The sequence below is a fragment of the Aegilops tauschii genome, chromosome 3, assembly GCF_002575655.3.
Source record: "Aegilops tauschii subsp. strangulata cultivar AL8/78 chromosome 3, Aet v6.0, whole genome shotgun sequence".
In the NCBI taxonomy this organism is placed as follows: domain Eukaryota; kingdom Viridiplantae; phylum Streptophyta; class Magnoliopsida; order Poales; family Poaceae; genus Aegilops; species Aegilops tauschii.
Window position 1 is genome coordinate 423,832,865 of NC_053037.3, and position 23,223 is coordinate 423,856,087.

Consider the following 23,223-nt stretch of genomic DNA (forward strand, 5'->3'; position numbering starts at 1 on the left):
CCTCTCGTATACCCCACCGCCATCGCCACTGTTGCTCGTAGACAGAGATAGGGGAAGGGATGGTTTCCATGGGAGGGAGGAGAGGAGGCCCTGGCCTGTGGAGCCGTCATCACCAGCGTCAAGTATAGAGGCTCTCTGCCGCAAGAGAGAGGTGGGGTTCAGAATCAGATCATAAAAATTAGTGGGATCCGGGATTTCCGAATTCAGCATATGGGCGCAAGAAATTTTGGGAGGAAGATATTGATTAGGTGGGATCACATGCATATAACTAGCATCCTTAAATTGTGCGATCTTTCCCCGTATCGTATCGCAAGAAAAATCCTTAATGAAAACTAGATCCGGAAGGAGGTGTGCTTTCTTTGGATACAATCGGTGGGGTTGACGCCTTCCTTTGATCGATGGTGTGCAGGGGTGTTTTTTTATCGAAAGGGGTTTCCCCCACCCCATTTTTATTAGAAAACGGGGCAAAGCAAGTCCCAGAGACTGTTACAAGCGCTCAGGTCTAACCAGATAATAGCAGACCAGAGAAAGTAAAGCCAGCTAAAGCCTAAAATGCTATTCATCATGAAGCTGCCCAGATATAGAGTCTAATAGCCACGCATGGTGACAACAGCATAACCACCAGGCATAACACAAGTTCTGTTACATGAATATAGAACGAACATCAGCTTTTTTCTTGAAGGAAATATGCCCTAGAGGCAATAATAAGGTTGTTATTTATATTTCCTTATATCATGATAAATGTTCATTATTCATGCTAGAATTGTATTAACCGGAAACTTAGTACATGTGTGAATACATAGACAAACAGAGTGTCCCTAGTATGCCTCTACTTGACTAGCTCATTAATCAAAGATGGTAAAGTTTCCAAACCATAGACATGTGTTGTCATTTGATGAACAGGATCACATCATTAGAGAATGATGTGATGGACAAGACCCATCCGTTAGCTTAGCATAAATGATCGTTTAGTTTTATTGCTATTGCTCTCATCATGACTTATACATGTTCCTCTGACTATGAGATTATGCAACTCCCGAATATCGGAGGAATACCTTGTGTGCTATCAAATGTCACAACGTAATTGGGTGATTATAAAGATGCTCTACAGGTGTCTCCGATGGTGTTTGTTGAGTTGGCATAGATCGAGATTAGGATTTGTCACTCCGTGTTTCGGAGAGGTATCTCTGGGCCCTCTCGGTAGTGCTCATCACTATAAGCCTTGCAAGCAATGTGACTAATGAGTTAGTTATGGGATGATGCATTACGGAACGAGTAAAGAGACTTGCCGGTAACGAGATTGAACTAGGTATGAGGATACCGACGATCGAATCTCGGGCAAGTAACATACCGATGACAAAGGGAACAACGTATGTTGTTATGCGGTTTGACCGATAAAGATCTTCGTAGAATATGTAGGAGCTAATATGAGCATCCAGGTTCTGCTATTGGTTATTGACCGAAGATGTGTCTCGGTCATGTCTACATAGTTCTCGAACCCGTAGGGTCCGCACGCTTAACGTTCGATGACGATTTGTATTATGAGTTATGTGATTTGATGACAAAAGTTTGTTTGGAGTCCCGAATGAGAACACGGACATGACGAGGAGTCTCAAAATGGTCGAGACATAAAGATTCATATATTGGAAGGTTACATTTGGACACCGGAATGGTTCGGGTCATTTCGGATAAGTTTCGGAGTACCGGGGGTTATCGGACCCCCCCGGGAAGTTCATGGGCCTTAGTGGAAAGGAGAGGAGGGCCACAAGGGAGGTCGCGCCCCCCACATGGCCAGTCCGAATTGGACTAGGGAGGGGGGCGGCGCCCCCTCTTTCCTTCTCCCCTCTTCCTCCTTCCCTCCTTCTCCCTCTCTTGGATGGAAGGGGGCTCCAACTAGGATTGGGAATCCTAGTTGGACTCCCCATGGCACGCACCCCTCCTTGGCCGGCCTCCTCCTCCTCCCCTCCTTTATATACGTGGGAGGGGGGCACCCCAAAGGACACACAAGTTTCTCTTAGCCGTGTGCGGTGCCCCCTCCACAGTTACACACCTCGGTCATATCGTCGTAGTGCTTAGGCGAAGCCCTACGCCGGTAACTTCATCATCACCGTCACCACGCCGTCGTGCTGACGGAACTCTCCCTCGGCCTCAACTGGATCAAGAGCTTGAGGTACGTCATCGAGCTGAACGTGTGCTGAACGCGGAGGTGCCGTACGTTCGGTTGGATCGCGAAGACGTTCGACTACATCAACCGCGTTACTAAACGCTTCCGCTTTCGGTCTACAAGGGTACGTGGACACACTCTCCCCGCTCGTTGCTATGCTTCTCTGATACGTCTCCAACGTATCTATAATTTTTGATTGTTCCATGCTGTTTTATTATCAATCTTGGATGTTTTATAATCATTTTATAGTCATTTTATATCATTTTTTGGTATTAACCTATTGACATAGTGCCAAGTGCCAGTTGCTGTTTTCCCATGTTTTTTACATCACAGGAAATCAATATCAAACGGAGTCCAAATGCCACGAAACGTCACGATGATTTTTATGGGACAGAAGGAAGAAGTTGGGCTCTGGTTGCACCTGGGGGGAGTCCCGTGGAGGGGACAACCCACCAGGGCGCGCCAGGAGGCCCTGGCGCGTCCTGGTGGGTTGTGCCCACCTCGGGTGCCCCCTGGACCGCCTCTTTGCTCCATAAATACCCCAAAAAATCCAGAAACCCTAGAGGAGTCGACGAAATATTCATCCAGCCGCCACAGAGTCTAGAACCACCAGATCCAATCTAGACACCATCATGGAGGGGTTCACCACTTCCATTGGTGCCTCTCCAATGATGCGTGAGTAGTTCTTTGTAGACCTTTGGGTCCGTAGTTAGTAGCTAGATGGCTTCCTCTCTCTCGCTGAATTCCCAATACAATGGTCTCTTGGAGATCCATATGATGTAACTCTTTTGCGGTGTGTTTGTTGGGATGTGATGAACTTCGAGTTTATGATCAGTTGTATCTTTTTATATCCATGAAAGTTATTTGAGTTTCTTTGATCTCTTATATGCATGATCTCTTATAGCCTCGTATTTCTTCTCCAATATTTGGGTTTTGTTTGGCCAACTTGATCTATTTATCTTGCAATGGGAAGAGGTGCCCGTTAGTGGGTTCGATCTTACGGTGCTTGGTCCCAGTGACAGAAAGGGAACCGACACGTATGTATCGTTGCTACTAAGGATAAAAAGATGGGATCTATATCTACCGCCATAGATAAACGGATCTTGTCTACATTATGTCATCGTTCTTATTGCATTACTCCATTTTTCCATGAACTTAACACACTAGATGCATGCTGGATAGCGGTCGATGCGTGTAGTAATAGTAGTAGATGCAGGCAGGAGTCGGTCTACTAATCTTGGACATGATGCCTATGTAATGATCATTGCCTGGATATCATCATAATTATTTGAAGTTCTATCAATTGCCCAACAGTAATTTGTTTATCCACCGTTTGCTATTTTTCTCGAGAGAAGCCACTAGTGAAACCTACGGCCCCCGGGTCTTCTTTCTCATATATTCGCTTTGCGATCTATTTTATTTGCACTGTTTATTCAGATATATTAAACCAAAAATACTTTGTTGCACTTTATTTTATTTGCGATCTATTTATTTCAATCTATTACAACTTTCTCCCGTCATCACGCAATTTCTGGCGCCGTACCCCGAAAGGGATTGACAACCCCTTTAACACGTCGGGTTGCGAGGTGTTGTTATTAGTGTGCAGGGGCTGTTTACGTTGTGTTGCTTGGTTCTCCTACTGGTTCGATAACCTTGGTTTCACATTAGGGAAATACCTACCACCGTTGTGTTGCATCATCCCTTCCTCTTTGGGGAAATACCGACGTAGCTTCAAGCGACATCAAAAGGAATTTTCTGGCGCCGTTGCCGGGGGGGGGGGGGGGGTCTTCAACATAACCAGGTTCCTAATCACAAATCTCATCTCCTTGCAATTTACATTATTTGCCATTTGCCTCTCATTTTCCTCTCCCCCACTTCACAAAAATTTGCCGTTTTATTTGCCTCTCTTTCCGTTCGCCGTTTTCTTGCCGGATCTGTTTTTGAGTGCAATCTTGTTGTGTGGTCATCATGACTCAAGAGAACACCAAATTATGTGATTTCTCAAATACCAACAACAATGATTTTATTGGCACTCCGCTTTCTCCTCCCACCACTAGTGTGGAGACTTGTGATATTAATACTGCTTTGCTGAATCTTGTTATGAAAGACCAATTTTCCGGTACTCCTAATGAGGATGTCGCGTCCCATCTTAATACATTCGTGGAATTATGTGATATGCAAAAGAAAAAATATGTGGTAAAGATGAAATTATTTCCGTTTTCTTTGCGTGATTCTTCAAAAATTTGGTTCTCCTCTTTGCCTCGTAATAGTATCGATTCTTGGAATAAGTGCAAAAATGCTTTCATCACTAAGTATTTTCCGCCCGCAAAAATTATTTCCCTTAGAACCCAGATCATGAATTTCAAGCAACTTGAACATGAGCATGTTGCAAAATCTTGGGAAAGGATGAAAATGATGCTAAGGAATTACCCAACTCATGGGTTAAATCTTTGGATGATCGTACAAAAAATTTATGCGGGGTTGAATTTTGTTTCTCATAATCTTTTAGATTCCACCGCGGGTGGTACTTTTATGGAAATTACTTTGGGTGAAGCCACCAAATTGCTTGATAATATCATGGCAAATTATTCACAATGGCATACCGAAAGAGCTCCTACTAGTAAAAAAAGTTAATTCGGTTGAAGAAATTTCTTCTTTGAGTGATAAAGTTGATGCTCTTATGAAATTGGTTGCTAGTAAAAGTGCTCCTATTGATTTTAATGATATGCCTTTGTCTACTTTGATTGAGCAAAATAGTGATGCCATAGATGTGAATTTTATCTCTCGCAATAATTTCAACAACAATGCTTATAGAGGTAATTTTAATCCTAGGCCTTTTCCTAGTAATTCCTCTAATAATTATGATAATTCCTATGGAAATCAATCCTATAATAATAATAGGAACACCTCTGATCTTGAGAATAATATTAAAGAATTTATCAAGACACAAAAAACTTTCAACACTTCCATAGAAGAAAAGTTGAATAAGATTGATGATTTGTCTAGAAGTGTTCATAGAATTGCTCATGATGTGGAAAATCTCAAGATGAAAATTTTTGTGCCTAAAGTTGATGAATCAATTAAAGCTCTTTATGTTTCTATGGATGAAAGTAAGAAAAGAACTGCTATGCTTAGAGCTAAAAGAGAATTTTTAGAGAAAGCTTTTTCTAGTGATTATTCTTGCAAAAATGATGAAGATCTTAAAATGATTGGTGTTTCTTCTATTGATTCCTTGTTTAGTACAGATAAGATTGATGAAAAAGGGGCTAGAGAAGAGTCAACTTTAGGTAGAAGGCGTCCCAATATTTCGGAGGGTGAAAATCTTGTTGAGAAAATTGATAAAAGTGGGTTTGGAGAGGTCAAAACTTTAGTTAGCGATGCACCCACTATTTTGGATTACAAAGACTTTAATTATGATAGTTTCTCTTTGATTGATTGTATTTCTTTGTTGCAATCCATGCTAAATTCACCCCATGCTTATGAACAAAACAAAGCTTTTACTGAACATATTGTTGATGCTATGATGAAAGCTTTGGAAGAAAAGTTGGAATTAGAAGTTTCAATTCCAAGAAAATTGCATGATGAATGGGAACCTACCATCAAAGTCAAGATTAAAAATTATGAGTGTTTTGCTTTGGGTGATTTGGGTGCTAGTGTTTCTACAATTCCAAAATCTTTATGTGATGTGCTTGGTCTTACCAATCTTGAAGAATGTTCTTTGAATTTGCACTTGGTGGATTCTACTATTAAAAGGCCTATGGGAAGAATTAAAAATGTTGTTATTTTTGCAAATAGGAATTATGTGCCCATAGATTTTATTGTTCTTGATATTGATTGCAATCCGTCTTGTCCAATTATTCTTGGTAGACCGTTTTTACGCACTATCGGTGCCGTGATTGATATGAAAGAAGGCAATATTAAGTTCCAATTTCCCTTGAGGAAGGGTATGGAAAAATTTCCTAGAACAAAAACTAGGCCACCATATGAATCAATCATGAGGGTATCTTATGGATCTCGAACCAAACATGACAAAACTTAGATCCTTGCCATACGCCTAGCTAAGGGCATAAAACTATAACGCTTGTTGGGAGGCAACCCAATGAATAAAATTTATTTTTTATTTTTGCTTTTTGTTCTTGTGTGTTTGCACAATGATGCTACTGGTATGATTGTTTTTGTGTGTTTTAATTAGTGTTTGTGCCAAGTAAAGCCTTTAGGATCTTCTTGGGTGATAGTTGTTTGATCTTGCTGAAAAAGATAGAAACTTTGTGCTCACGAAAATAATTTTCATAAATCACAGAAAAGAGCTTTTGCCCTGATTCTTTTTGCAGAAGAATTACCCTGGTCATAGATAAACGGGTCTTGTCTACATCATGTCATCGTTCTTATTGCATTACTCCGTTTTTCCATGAACTTAATACACTAGATGCATGCTGGATAGCGGTCAATGCGTGTAGTAATAGTAGTAGATGCAGGCAGGAGTCGGTCTACTAATATTGGACGTGATGCCTATGTAATGATCATTGCCTGGATATCGTCATAATTATTTGAAGTTCTATCAATTGCCCAATAGTAATTTGTTTACCCACCGTTTGCTATTTTTCTCGAGAGAAGCCACTAGTGAAACATACGGCCCCCGGGTCTTCTTTCTCATTTATTCGCTTTGCGATCTATTTTATTTGTACTTTTTATTCATATCTATTAAACCAAAAATACAAAAATACTTTGTTGCACTTTATTTTATTTGCAATCTATTTATTTCAATCTCTTACAACTTTCTCCCGTCATCATGCAATTTCTCGCGCTGTACCCCGAAAGGGATTGACAACCCCTTTAACACGTCGTGTTGCGAGGTGTTGTTATTTGTGTGCAGGGGCTATTTACGTTGTGTTGCTTGGTTCTCCTACTGGTTCGATAACCTTGGTTTCATATCTGAGGGAAATACCTACCGCCGCTGTGCTGCATCATCGCTTCCACTTTGGGGAAATACCGACGTAGCTTAAGCGACATCATTCTCCTAGATAGATCTTGCGTGATCGTAGGATTTTTTTTGAAATACTACGTTCCCCAACAGTGGCATCAGAGCCAGGTCTATGCGTAGATGTTATATGCATGAATAGAACAAAAAGAGTTGTGGGCGATAATAGTCATACTGCTTACCAGCAACGTCTTACTTTGATTCGGCGGTATTGTTGGATGAAGCGGCCCGGACCGACATTACATGACCGCATTCATGAGACTGGTTCTACCGACGTGCTTTGCACATAGGTGGCTGGCGGGTGTCTGTTTCTCCAACTTTAGTTGAATCGAGTTTGACTACGCCCGGTCCTTGTTGAAGGTTAAAACAACACACTTGACGAAAAATCGTTGTGGTTTTGATGCGTAGGTAAGAACGGTTCTTGCTAGAAGCCCGTAGCAGCCACGTAAAACTTGCAACAACAAAGTAGAGGACGTCTAACTTGTTTTTGCAGGGGCATGTTGTGATGTGATATGGTCAAGACGTGATGAGATATAAATTGTTGTATGAGATGATCATGTTTTGTAACCGTTATAGGCAACTGGCAGGAGCCTTATGGTTGTCGCTTTATTGTATGAAATGCAATCACCATGTAATTGCTTTACTTTATCACTAAGCGGTAGCGATAGTCGTAGAAGCAATAGTTGGCGAGACGACAACGATGCTACGATGGAGATCAAGGTGTCAAGCCGGTGATGATGGAGATCACGGTGCTTTGGAGATGGAGATCAAAGGCACAAGATGATGATGGCCATATCATGTCACATATTTTGATTGCATGTGATGTTTATCTTTTATGCATCTTATTTTGCTTAGTACGGCGGGAGCATTATAAGATGATCCCTCACTAAATTTCAATGTATAAGTGCTCTCCCTGAGTATGCATCGTTGCTACAGTTCGTCATGCCGAGACACCACGTGATGATCGGTTGTGATAAGCTCTACGTTCACATACAACGGGTGCAAGCCAGTTTTGCACTCGCGGAATACTCGGGTTAAACTTGACGAGCCTAGCATATGCAGATATGGCCTCAGAACACTGAGACCGAAAGGTCGAGCGTGAATCATATAGTAGATATGATCAACATAGTGATGTTCACCATTGAAAACTACTCCATCTCACGTGATGATCGGACATGGTTTAGTTGATTTGGATCACGTGATCATTTAGATGACTAGAGGGATGTCTATCTAAGTGGGAGTTCTGAAGTAATATGATTAATTAAACATTAATTTATCATGAACTTAGTACCTAATAGTATTTTGCATGTCTATGTTGTTGTAGATCAATGGCCCGTGCTACCGTTCCTTCGAATTTTAATGCGTTCCTAGAGAAAGCTAAGTTGAAAGATGATGGTAGCAACTACACGGACTGGGTCCGTAACTTGAGGATTATCCTCATTGCTGCACAGAAGAATTACGTCCTGTAAGCACCGCTAGGTGCCAAACCCGCGGCAGGAGGAACTCCGGGCGTTATGAACGACTGGCAGAGCAAAGCTGATGACTACTCGATAGTTCAGCGTGCCATGCTTGACGGCTTAGAACCGGGACTTCAACGTCGTTTTGAACGTCATGGAGCATATGAGATGTTCCAGGAATTGAAGTTAAAATTTCAAGTAAATGCCCGGATTGAGAGATATGAAGTCTCCAATAAGTTCCATAGCTACAAAATGGAGGAGAATAGTTCTGTCAGTGAACATATACTCAGAATGTCTGGGTACCACAATCACTTGACTCAACTGGGATTTCATCTTCCTGTTGATAGTGTCATTGACAGAGTTCTTCAATCACTGCCACCAAGCTACAAAAGCTTCATGATGAACTATAATATGCAAGGGATGGATAAGACAATTCCCGAGCTCTTCGCGATGCTAAAGGCTGCGGAGGTAGAAATAAAAGGAGCATCAAGTGTTGATGGTTAACAAGACCACTAGTTTCAAGAAAAAGGGTAAAGGGAAGAAGGGGAACCTCAAGAAGAATGGCAAGCAAGTTTCTTCTCAAGAGAAGAAGCCCAAGTCTGGACCTAATCCTGAGACCGAGTGCTTCTAATGCAAAGGGACTGGTCACTGGAAGCGGAACTGCCCCAAGTATTTGGCAGATAAGAAGGATGGCAAAGTGAAAGGTATATTTGATATAAATGTTATTGATGTGTACCTTACTAATGCTCGGAGTAGCGCCTGGGTATTTGATACTGGTTCTGTTGCTCATATTTGCAACTCAAAACAGGGACTTAAGCGAAGATTGGCTAAGGACGAGGTGACAATGCACGTGGGAAATGGTTCCAAAGTCAATGTGATCGCTGTCGGCACGCTACCTCTACATCTACCTTCAGGATTAGTTTTAGACCTGAATATTTGTTATTTGGTGCCAGCGTTAAGCATGAACATTATATCTGGATCTTGTTTGATGCAAGACGGTTATTCATTTAAATCAGAGAATAATGCTTGTTCTATTTATATGAGTAATATCTTTTATGGTCATGCACCCTTGATGAGTGGTCTATTTTTGTTGAATCTCGATAGGTGTGATACACATATTCATAGTATTGAAGCCAAATGATATAAGTTTAATAATGATAGTGCACCTTATTTGTGGCACTGCCGTTTAGGTCATATTAGTGTAAAGCGCATGAAGAAACGCCATGATGATGGGCTTTTGGAATCACTTGATACTTGCGAACCATGCCTCATGGGCAAGATGACTAAGACTCCGTTCTCCGGAACAATGGAGTGAGCAACAGACTTGTTGGAAATAATACATACTGATGTATGCGGTCCGATGAGTGTTGAGGCTCGCGGAGAGTATCGTTATTTTCTGACCTTCACAGATGATTTGAGGAGATATGGGTATATCTACTTGATGAAACATAAGTCTGAAACATTTGAAAAGTTTAAAGAATTTTAGAGTGAAGTGGAAAATCATCATAACAAGAAAATAAAGTTTCTACGATCTGATCGTGGAGGTGAATATTTGAGTTACGAGTTTGGTCTTCATTTGAAACAATGTGGAATAGTTTCACAACTTACGCCACCTGGAACACCACAGCGTAATGGTGTGTCCGAATGTCGTAATCGTACTTTATTAGATATGGCGCGATCTATGATGTCTCTTACCAATTTACCGCTATCGCTTTGGGGTTATGCTTTAGAGACGGCTGCATTCACGTTAAATAGGGCACCATCTAAATCCGTTGAGACGACACCATATGAATTATGGTTTGGCAAGAAACCCAAGTTGTCGTTTCTTAAAGTTTGGGGCTGCGATGCTTATGTGAAAAATCTTCAACCTGATAAGCTCGAACCCAAATCGGAAAAATGTGTCTTCATAGGATACCCAAAGGAGACTGTTGGGTACACCTTCTATCATAGATCCAAAGGCAATATATTCGTTGCTAAGAATGGATCCTTTCTAGAGAAGGAGTTTCTCTCGAAAGAAGTGAGTGGGAGGAAAGTAGAACTTGATGAGGTAATTGTACCTGCTCCCTTATTGGAAAGTAGTTCATCAAAGAAATTAGTTCCAGTGATTCCTACACCAATTAGTGAGGAAGCTAATGATAATGATCATGAAGCTTCTGATCAAGTTACTACCGAACCTCGTAGGTCAACCAGAGTAAGATCCGCACCAGAGTGGTACGGTAATCCTGTTCGGGAGGTCATGTTACTTCACCATGACGAACCTACGAACTATGAGGAAGCAATGATGAGCCCAGATTCTGTGAAATGGCTTGAGGCCATGAAATCTGAGATGGGATACAGGTATGAGAACAAAGTGTGGACTTTGGTTGACTTGCCCGATGATCGGCAAGCCATAGAGAATAAATGGATCTTCAAGAAGAAGACTGACGTTGATGGTAATGTTACCGTCTACAAAGCTCGACTTGTTCCGAAAGGTTTTCGACAAGTTTGAGGAGTTGACTACGATGAGACCTTCTCACCTGTAGCGACGCTTAAGTCTGTCCGAATCATGTTAGCAACTGCCGCATTTTATGATTATGAAATTTGGCAAATGGATGTCAAAACTGCATTCCTTAATGGATATCTTAAAGAAGAGTTGTATATGATGCAACCAGAAGGTTTTGTCGATCCAAAAGGTGCTAACAAAGTTTGCAAGCTCTAGCGATCCATTTATGGACTGGTGCAAGCCTCTCGGAGTTGGAATATACGCTTTGATAGTGTGATCAAAGCATATGGTTTTATAAAGACTTTTGGAGAAGCCTGTATTTACAAGAAAGTGAGTGGGAGCTCTGCAGCATTTCTGATATTATATGTGGATGACATATTGTTGATCAGAAATGATACGGAATTTCTGGATAACATAAAAGGATACTTGAATAAGAATTTTTCAATGAAAGACCTCGGTGAAGCTGCTTATATATTGGGCATCAAGATCTGTAGAGATAGATCAAGACGCATAATTGGACTTTCACAAAGCACATACCTTGATAAAGTTTTGAAGAAGTTCAAAATGGATCAAGCAAAGAAAGGGTTCTTGCCTATGTTACAAGGTGTGAAGTTGAGTCAGACTCAATGCCCGACCACCGCAGAAGATAGAGAGAAAATGAAAGTCATTCCCTATGCTTCAGCCATAGGTTCTATCATGTATGCAATGCTGCGTACCAGACCTGATGTGTGCCTTGCTATTAGTTTAGCAGGGAGGTACCAAAGTAATCCAGGAGTGGATCGCTGGACAGCGGTCAAGAACATCCTGAAATACCTGAAGAGGACTAAGGATATGTTTCTCGTTTATGGAGGTGACAAAGAGCACGTCTTAAATGGTTACGTGTCACATCCTAGCTAGTTCATGCATTAGAGTGTTGCATCATTTTTACTTTTCCAGAAACTTGAAATGGGGATGACAGAACCCCCAGCACCCCCTGAAAACAACTAGGGTGTACTAAAATCATTTTCAATGAACCTGAAATGCCCTTCTAAAAAGTCCACCCTTTTTGTCTTGGGTTAGAACCTCTGAAAAAATGGGTTCACAATTTTCTAGGTCATCACAAGATCATTGAATTAAATCATATGTAACTTGCATTTGGGCATTTAAATGCTAGTAAATATTTTAAATGTTCAAATAATCCCAAACTGAAATGTTGCATGTTGGATATGTTCCATACAGTGAGCATGTGCAGTTTGGTGAATTTTGGAAATGCCTAGGTATTTTTAGAAATGCCACAAACTTGCAGAAATAAAAGAAAACAGTAAATAAAAAGAAAACAACTTACCTGGCCGCAACCCACCAGCCGGCCCACCTGGCGGCCCAGCATTGTGCTGGCCCATGCCAGCCAGCTGCTTCTTCCCCGCCAGGCAGGCAGGGAGGTGACGCCGGCGTGCGCGAGCTCGCCACGGCGCCACCTGCTTGCCGCCCGTGCCCCTGCACGCGCTGGTCGACCTCCACGTCGCCCCCTCGACCACCTGGACACCCCCACACGCCCCCTGCCTCTCTCCCTCGCCCTCTCTCGCCATGGCCGACGCACCTGCCGCCGCACTGCCGACATAGCCGCGCTCTCCGTCGTCCTCGCGCCGCCCCGTCTTGTCCACGAGCTCCGCCACCGTCTGCTACGCCGAGCTAGCCGAGCCCGAGCGCTCGCACGCTCTGCACCGCTCGTCGTCCCCGCCGCACCAGCTCATCCCCGACCTCGCCGACTGCTTCAACGTGATGGCCGTGAGCTCAGCCACCTCCCCATCCTCTCCGTTCTCGCTCTCGAGCCCCGTAGCGACCGCATGAAGCTTCACCGCACGCGCCGCCGTCGAGCTCGTCGCCGACGATGCTCCGGCCACCCAACGGTCACACCACCACGTCAGTTACACTCACCGCTTCGCCAGGAGCCCGTAGCACCACCGCACGCCCCTTGCCGTGCCCCCTAGCGACGGGTTCGACCTTGCCCGAACTCCGGCAGCCGCACAGCTCGTCGCCGGCATCGTTTCCGGCGACCCCGAGCCCAACCACCACCACCACTCGATGCGGCTCACTCCCTGCATCACGTGGATGTGCTCCGCTGTCGTTTTGGTTGCCGGAGCACGAAACCCGCATCACCCCGCCGCGTCTGGCCTCGCCGGCGGCTAAACGCCGGCAAGTTGACCCCGCTGACCGTTGACCGGGTGGGCCAGTTTGACCCCCTGGGTCTATGACAAGTGGGGCTCGCCCTGCTAATTAACCCAGGTTTAGCGCTAACTAAATTTAGTTAGTTTAACTAACTATTGACAGACGGGACCCACTGGTCAGTTTGACCTGGACCGGCTTCGTTGACCGTTGACGTCACCATGACGCACTGCTGACGCAATAAGTATTTTCTGGATTTATTTTTATACAGGAAATTCCAGAAAATACTACAAACTTCAAAATAATCATAGAAATTAATCTGTAACTCCAAATGCAAAGATTTATATATGAATTTTGATCAGAAAAATTCAATCTTTCCATCTGTACTGGTTTCTATGCATGTCAGAACACTTTAACCTTGCGGTTTAGATGAAACAAGCTAATACACTAATATCACCTCTTATTTTGGGTTAGCATTTGAATCCTTGATTCGAATGAACTCAAACCAATCTGTCCTAAGTTGCATTAGCCAAAACACACTCATTTTGCCATGTCATTGCATGCATCATATTGTTGCATATTGCCATGTGGTGATTGTGTTTCGATGTGTTCTTCGTGGTAGGTTCTGCCTCCGAGGATATTCACGAGTATCCAACTGAAGGGCAGTATTCCACTACCACTCTGTCAGGCAAGCAACCCCATTGATCATTTCGATACAAACCCACCTTCTTGCTTCTGCTCTCGTTTACTGCATTAAGACAACGCGTTTCAAACTGCTGTGTGTTGCGGTAGTTGAACCCACTTCCTCTGCATGACCTGTCATTGCCACAGTAACTAGATGAAACCCACTAGCATGTGTAGGAGTTGATTGAGCCATGTTTGTGTTTCCTACCATGCTATGCTTGCTATGCTTAGAGTCGTGTCAGGTCTGGCTCATCGGGGTGATGAACTAGAGTGAATGGTTGTGTCGGTAATGAGAGTGAAGTGTTGAATATGATTTGGTAAAGGTATCGATGAGAGGCCATGTAGGAGTACATGGTGGGTTGTTTCATTGAGGCCGTCCTTAAGAACTAAGATCGGTATGTGTGATTTAAGACCAGCTACTACCACGCGTTGGGCTCGAAACCAATGGACCCTCTCGACTTATTAACCACTCTTGTCCTCTATCCAGGAGTTGCAAGTAGTTTCTGGTGTTTGTAGTATGCTGGAGGCCGTGCGCAGCGCTGACCTTAGGGGTGGGCTGTGATGCGGTAGGCGCGTGGCACGGTGTACCGAGTCGCCCGTTTGGTGTCTCGGGAACCCTGCACACATCGTTTGGGGCCGTTGAGGACACCCCGGCCGGATTTCCTTATGGATGGAACCCGAATAGGCGATAAACCTGGACTAGGGACTCGTGTGTTTAGTCAGGTCGTGGCCGACACCCTCGCTGGGCTTTCGCTTGAAGGTTGCCGAGTACATGTCGTGTAAACGGCGATAAGTGGTGAAAGCGTGTGTGAAGAAGTACACCCCTGAAGGGTATAAAACTATTCGAATAGCCGCGTCCACGGTAAAGGACTACTTGGTCGCTTATGCAGTTCATAGACAAGTTAATGGTTACTACTAAAAGACTCAAGATAAGTGTGAGTACCGCGGATGGCCCTCTCGTAGGATGACGAGGGAGGATCCACGGTGGAGTATTGTGATGGTGATTAGTGGACTCGTGTGCGAAAACTATTTTACAAGTGGTGTCTCGTAGGATAGCTTAGCCAAGAGTCAAAGCTGGCTTGCTGCAATAACTCCACTACCTTCTTGAGAATGTGCATGTATAGTAGGATCTGTTGTAAGACTTGCTGAGTACCTTGTACTCATGTTGCTTTAATTACTGTTTTCAGATGACAACACCGCCCCCTCCGATGGGTTCTATGTAGATCTCGACGTTGACGAGTGACTTGCCACCCAAGTGGTGATATGAGCTTGTGAAGGGCCTATGTAGATAGACAGGCTTCGTCAAGCCTTATTTCTTTCTAGTTGTTTGTACTCAGACAAGTTTGTTTCCGCATGTGCTTGTATGTTTGTATGACTTGAGTGTCGGGTCATGTGACCCCTATCTATATGAACACGTTATGTATGGCTCTCTGGAGCCTTTAAATAAAGTACTTTGAGTTGTAGAGTTTTGTTGTGATGCCATGTTGTATTTACACATATCGAGCATATTGTGTATATGATTGAAATGCTTGGTATGTGTGGGATCCGACAATCTAGTTGTTTATCCTTGGCAGCCTCTCTTATGGGGAAATGTAGTCTAGTGCTTCCATGAGCCATAGTAATCCGCTACAGCCCGGGTTTCCGGAGTCCTGCTAGCCCATCACTACTGCTCCAGAACACTTGACTGCCCCGCATGTGTTTCACTTCGTTCCTGTGTCTGTCCCTTCGGGGAAATGTCACGCGGTGACATCCGGAGTCCTGCCTAGCCTGCTACAGCCCGGGTTCCCGGAGTCCTGTTAGCTCAATGCTACAGCCCAGATTCACACGCTGCTGACCGACATGCTCGATGTTGATTCATGTATGCATGTCCCCGTAAGTTAGTGCCGCTTTGGGTTCACGACTAGCCATGTCGGCCCGAGTTCTCTGTCATATGGATGCTAGCGACACTATCATATACGTGAGCCAAAAGGCGCAAACGGTCCCGGGCCATGGTAAGGCGACACCCGTGGGATTACCGTGCCTGAGGCCGCAAAGTGATATGAGGTGTTACAGGCTAGATCGGTGTGACTTAGAATCGGGGTCCTGACAGCATTGGCATCAGAGCCGGACTGCCTGTAGGTTCGTCAAGCCAAACAGGTCGATGTCGAGTCTAGAAATGCTTTAGTTATGTGTAGGGGAATTGATTGCGGGAGGGAACGTAAGGCTCTTTTTACTCCTTTATCTTATGCCCTCTGATCTGAGTCATTCTCTTCTCATTCTACGTGGGTTAAGGACTAGGCTCTCTTCTCTCTATCAGGTTCACGTGTTACTAATCCGTAGTAACTTATAGGATTGTTGGTTACAAGCCTCAGTTCAGTTTCTACTACTTTTAGTATGTTGCCAGTTGAACCAGAACCTTGATATGATGTTGTTGAGTGTCTCTGCAAACTGTGAATGTCTCAAATATTTTCTGAGCATTTACAACCGTTATGCTGTCCGATTTCTCCTAGAAAATTCTAATGCCTTTGCATTATTTCGTGCTTTCAGATGGCCACCCGTTCCCAGAATCAAGTGGTTTGTCTGACTCGGTGCCTCGATGTACCTGGTCACACGGCCATGCTGGTCCGAGTGATGATCGAGATAGGCTATCGATGGTATCCTGAGTATACCGTCGAGGAGCAGTTTCAAGACTTTAATCAGAGCCAATACCTTTGTACGGTCAGGATATACCCTTCCTATCCTGGAGCTACTGAACCCCTCCATTGCTCTTATGGACTTGGGGTTGCCATCGAGATGTCCGTGCAGGACGCAACTTACTCGATGATGACTATCATACGAGCCAGAACTGCCTTGCTTGGGAACACTGATTTCCGCTATATGCCAGCATCACTCCCTGGGGCACAAGGGTACTATCAGGCTATTTACTGTGACTCTACCCATGAGGATTCACTACTCCGCACCACCACCGAGATGCTTGAGGACAAGGACTGTGAGAATCGTGCCTTGCGAATGGAGCTCTTCAACGCCCGTTCTGATCACTGGGCCACTCTGACACGGTTTGGACCTGCCGTGCAGGCTGGGTACATGGACATGAGGGACTTGTACCCCGTACGGTCTGGTCTGCCAGATTGTATGGAATGGCGTGCTGTAGGAGGCATCACCCCTCCTCGTGGACCCCATCTGCCACCGTTTGTTGGACCAAGGCCACATCCGAGTCCTTATGAACCGCAAGCTCCACAGGACCGACTGTTTCCAGATGATCACGTTCAGCTCCCAGGACATGGTGGTAATATTTATGAAGATTACTACGGAGACGTCTGAGTTGGTAGTAGTTTCACTAGTATTGTAACAGTTGTATTCTCCACAGTCCTGCGTGACTCATGGGATACGACTTGGTGTGTATCACGTTCCGGAGGTGTAAAAAAATAATGTATAGGAGCTTGGAATGCTTCCGATGAGATGCATCGTCTTTCACCGTAGTTGTACTTTAGCCCGGGCTTGTACTAAACTATGTACGGTGTGTATGACCGATGGTATATATATGGCAGTTTCTATATTACCATGTCGTGCAAATGAACATCTCAGCATTCCATGTCATCCATTACATTCCGCACTTCCTTGCCAAGATTTTGCCATCCTTGTCTAAACCGTTGTCTTGTTTTTCCTAGGATGGTCAACACCCGCAACAACCCTGCTGCCCCGGAGCAGGGTGAAGCCAGTGCAGCTAGGGATGAGAATCTGCCGCAACCGCCTTCTCTGGCCGAAGTTATGCTGGAGGCGGAAAGAAACAAGCGTGAGACCAACCGCTTGCTAGAACGAATTGAGCAGAATACTGCACGTCATCAAAGGAACGACTTGGTGTCAATCAATGACTTTGTCAAGTTGTACCCACCGAAGTTTAATCATACCGTCGAGCCCCTCGATGCGGATGATTGGCTTCACAGCATCACCCATAAGCTACGTTCTGCCAACGTAGCCGAAGCTGATAAGGTTACCTACGCTGCCTATCACCTTGAAGGCCCTGCTAGCCTTTGGTGGGAAAACTTGGAGGCTATGCGCCCAGCCGACCAAATCACTACTTGGGCTGAATTCAGCGAGGCTTTCCGTGAGCATCACATCCCGGAGGGTCTCATGGATCGTAAGCGGGAAGAATTCTGCAATTTCACCCAAGGCAGACTGACCGTGGATGCATACAACTGTGAGTTTGGAAATCTGGCACGTTATGCTCCTGAAGAGGTATCCACCGACGCCAAGAAGCAGGCAAGGTTCCGCAAGGGACATAGCCCCGAGCTTCACCATGAAATTCATCTGCATGAGTGCACCTCCTTCCAGAAGCTGGTCAATAAGGCCATCAGTGCTGAGACAGGTCAGACTGACTATGACGCTTCATGCAAGCACTCCCATGACTTTGGTTCTTCATCCGGCTCTGGATCTCAGAGGCGCCGGGTCTGGATTTGTAACACCCCGCATGTAACTTTCCATATTTGTAACTCCAACTCTTGCCATTTCTGGCTATATGTTATGATATTCCCTTCGTGGTCGGGTTTTGTTTTTCGTTTTGTATTTTGTTCATGTCATGCATCTCTTATGGTGTCATCATGTGCATTGCATTTGCATACGTGTTCGTCTCAGGCATCCGAGCATTTTCCCCGTTGTCCGTTTTGCAATCCGGCGCTCCCACATCCTCCGGCGCACCCCTTTTCGTTTCTTTTCGTGAGCAGGTGTTGAACGTTCTCGGAATGGACCGAGGCTTGTTAAGTGGCCTTGGTATACCACCGGTAGACCACCGGTCAAGTTTCGTTCCATTTGGAGGTCGTTTGGTACTCCAACGGTTAACCGGGTAACCACAAAGTCCTTCTGTGTCTTGCAGCAAAACCCCCTCTCTAAACAGCCCAAAACCCACCAAACTCTCTTCCATGCTCTAGGTCGTTCGATCACGATCGTGTGGGCAAAAACCGCACCTCATTTGGCCTCTCCTAGCTCCCTCTAGCTATATATATGCATCCCCTCCCGAAAACATTCGCAGTCCAAACCCTAAGATTTGCCCTCTCCGCGGCCGGACATGTCCGCCGCCACCGGACACCTCCCCGCCGCCGCGCCCGGCGAACCGGAGGCCGCCACGTCAGCGCCCCGGCCGCCTCCACCGCGCCGGCCCGCCAGGCTCGCCGCGGGCCCTCCCGGCCCGTACGCCGCGCGCGCCACCCCACCGCTCCGCCGCCGTGCGCCTCGCCTCCACCCGCCGTCCTCTGCCGCCTCGCCCGCCGGCCGGCGCCGCCCTCCGCCGTCGACCACACCCCGCCGCCCGACGCCACTGCTCCCGCGGGTCGCCGCCGCCGCACCTCGCGCCGCCCTCCGTCCTCGAGCCCGAGCCCCGGCCTCCTCTCCGCTCCCTCCGCTCGGCCTCCTCCTTCCTCTCCTCCGCCGTCCTCCCTCGCTCCGGCGAGCTCGAGCAGCCGTGCTATCGGGCCCGATCCGATCTGAACAGTACCTCGAGGTTGACTTTTCCCGTATCCCGAAATTCTCCGTGTCATTTTATTTTATAGTATGTGCCCATGTTCATAGCATTATAACTCTCTGCATATAGCTCCGTTTCGCGCGTGTAATATATCGAAATGTTCGCCTCATGATGCTCTTCATTTTGTTCCATTGCACCATGTTCATTTGAGGCCATCTTGATGCTCAAATCTCTGATGCAAGAGTGCTAGTTGCTGTTATCTGCTGGTACTTATCAGAACTTGAGGATTTGTTATTTTTGTATCATTTAATCTGTGCAACTTATGGGCATGAGTTCTACATGTGTTTTGTTGTATGCTATGCCATCTTTCCATTAGTGTATGCCATGTATTTTTGTGATCTCTGTGGTGACTAGCACAAGCATGCAAACTAGGCTCCGTAATGTTTCTGATTTCAGGGACTTAGTAATTTCTCTAAGTCTTTGTCTGGTGTTATTTTGTTGCCATGTAAACTTGATGCTACAGAGAGATCCATGCATATTTTGGAGATGTTCATTAAGGATGTTTTGTAGATATTGTTGTAGTTGATCCATTCGTGCCCTTGTTTGTATTTATGGAGTGACACAGAATGACTCAATCTTGCTCTACTTTTGCTATAAAATATTTCTGGCAGATTGTTTACGTGTTATTCAATTTTGCCAAGCTTGTTGTAGTTGATCCATACATGCTGTGTATTTGCTCTTGCCATGGTTAGCTTCATAAACATGCCATATTCCTGTACGTATGCTTGTTTTGTCATGATTTGCTTTGTGATGAGTGCATCAAGCTCACCAATATGCCTTCATATTATTGTTTCTGCCATGCTCTGTTTTCTGCTAAGTCTGAAACCTGTTAACGAAACTTGCTATGTTTACATGGTTGCCATCATATCTTATGGTCCTTTTTGGCTTATGGTCAGTAAGGGACATTTGTCATATGCATTTAGTAAAATACTGACATGCCTTTTTTTTTGCCTTGTTATGTTCCTGTAGCATGTTGATTTCGTGCTCTGAACATTGCTACCTGATGCTGTTTCAGTCATGTCCAGTAATTTCGCCAAGTCTGTGAACCTGATTTCTTTTGCACTTTTGCCATGCTTGTTTGAGCCTGTTATGTTGTGAACTAGCCATAGATCAGTGTTCATCTTTTGTCAAGCATCTCCTGTAGATTACTGCCATATGCTTTGTTGCTATGTTGGCATGCTGTAGCAATGTTACTTGTTGCATTCTAAGTGTTATCATGCTGTTAATCGCAGATTCGTGTCATTCTTGTTTTGTTTGCCATTTGCAAACCGTGCATCCGTTTCCGGTGATCTTTATATCGATTTCGACCGAAATCATCTCATCTTTCCAGTGGCATGCTTGGTTTGCAAAGTTACTTCCTTGTTCATCTTTTTCCTTCCGGAGCACGCATATGCATCGCATATCATATCTTGCATATCATTCTTGTTTTGCATCGTGTTGCTTGTGCATTTCCCGTGATTGATTGTGGTTCCATTGCTTGTGTTCTTGTCTTGGGTAGAGCCGGAAGACGAGTTCGTGAATGAGGAACCTGTTGAGTACGCTTATGAGGATCAAGCTTTCGACAACTCTGAGAACCTTGCAGGCAAGATGACCATACCCTCGAAATCACTTCTATCTTTGCTTTGCTAGTTGTTCGCTCTATTGCCATGCTGCGCTACCTATCACTTGCCATATCATGCCTCCCATATTGCCATGTCAGCCTCTAACCATCCTTTGCTAGCAAACCGTTGCTTGGCTAAGTTATCGCTTTTGCTCAGCCTTTCTTATAGCGTTGCTAGTTGCAGGTGAAGTTGAAGTTGGTTCCATGTTGGAACATGGATATGTTGGGATATCACAATATCTCTTATTTAATTAATGCATCTATATATATTGTTAAAGGGTGGAAGGCTCGGCCTTATGCCTGGTGTTTTGTTCCACTCTTGCCGCCCTAGTTTCTGTCATACCGGTATTATGTTCCTTGAGTTTGCGTTCCTTGCGCGGTTGGGTGATTTATGGGACCCCCTCGACAGTTCGCCTAGAATAAAACTCCTCCAGCAAGGCCCAACCTTGGTTTTACCATTTGCCACCTAAGCCTTTTTCCCCCGGGTTTTCTAGAGCCCGAGGGTCATCTTTATTTTAAACCCCCGGGCCAGTGCTCCTCCGAGTGTTGGTCCAAACTAGAGCACCGTGCGGGACCGTCCCTTGGCAACTTGGGTTACGTTGGTACCTGTACGCTTATCTTATCCGATGTGCCCTGAGAACAAGATATGTGCAGCTCCTATCGGGATTTGTCGGCACACCGGGTGGTCTTGCTGGTCTTGTTTTACCATTGTCGAGATGTCTTGTAAACCGGGATTCCAAGACTGATCGGGTCTTCCTGGGAGAAGGTTTATCCTTCGTTGACCGTGAGAGCTTATGATGGGCTAAGTTGGGACACCCTGCAGGGTATTATCTTTCGAAAGTCGTGCCCGCGGTTATGTGGCGGATGGGAATTTGTTAATGTCCGGTTGTAGAGAACTTGTCGCTCGACTTAATTAAAATACATCAATCTGTGTGTGTAGCCGTGATGGTCTCTTCTCGGTGGAGTCCGGGAAGTGAACACGATTTGAGTTATGCATGTACGTAAGTAGGAGTTCAGGATCACTTCTTGGTCATTACTAGATGACGACCGTTCCGTTGCTTCTCTTCTCGCTCTCTTTTGCGTATGTTAGCCACCATATATGCTTAGTGCCTGCTGTAGCTCCACCCCATTTCACCATCCTTCTATAAGCTTAAATAGTCTTGATCTCGCGGGTGTGAGATTGCTGAGCCTCGTGACTCACAGATTCTACCAAACAGTTGCAGGTGCCGACGATGCCAGTGCAGATGATGGGTTCGACCTCAAGTAGGAGTTCGATGAGGAACGTGGTCGTTACTATGTGTCTTTTCCTGATGATCAGTAGTGGAGCCCAGTTGGGACGATCGGGGATCTAGCATTTGGGGTTATCTTATTTTCATTTGGATCTTGACCGTAGTCGGTCTATGTGTGTATTTTGGATGATGTATGAATTATATTTATGTATTGTGTGAAGTGGCGATTGTAAGCCAACTCTTTATCCCATTCTTGTTCATTACATGGGATTGTGTGAAGATGACCCTTCTTGCGACAAAACCACAATGCGGTTATGCCTCTAAGTCGTGCCTCGACACGTGGGAGATATAGCCACATCGTGGGCGTTACAAGTTGGTAATCAGAGCCATCCCCGACTTAGGAGCCCCCTGCTTGATCGAATCGCTGGCGTTGTTGAGTCTAGAACAAAAATGTTTTGAGTCTTAGGATTATATATATCGGAGAGTAGGATTCTTTTTACTCCCGAGTCCCTTCGCCGCTCTGGTGAGGCCTCCTGACGTAGAAGTTTTTGACTCTTCTCTCCTCAAATTTCACTAAAAAAATTTTAGGATCACGCGGGTATCTTGGAATCGTTCCGATGGTTTTGTGACGAGAACATTGTTCTTGGTGCCTCCTGACATTTAGGGGTTGTGGCAGTGTCCCGGGGAGTTGAGCTCCGAGGTGTTGTCGTCACAATTTTATCGTTGCAGTTCTGGAATACCTGAGTTTCGCCGACATCGAAATCTCTTTTATGCAGTTGTTGGTGAGATCACCTCGACGCCACCCAGTACTGGGGCGGGAGTTCGGGAGTATTGCCATAACTCGTATAACGGATGTTTTTCGAAGGTTGAGGTACACGATTTCCGAAGGTTTCTTGGTTATGTGTTGACGGATGGATACAACTGGATCTAGGGATTGCTAGTTTGGGTGATATATTTTGTGTCCCCTGTATCCCCACCAGATTGCATAACCAG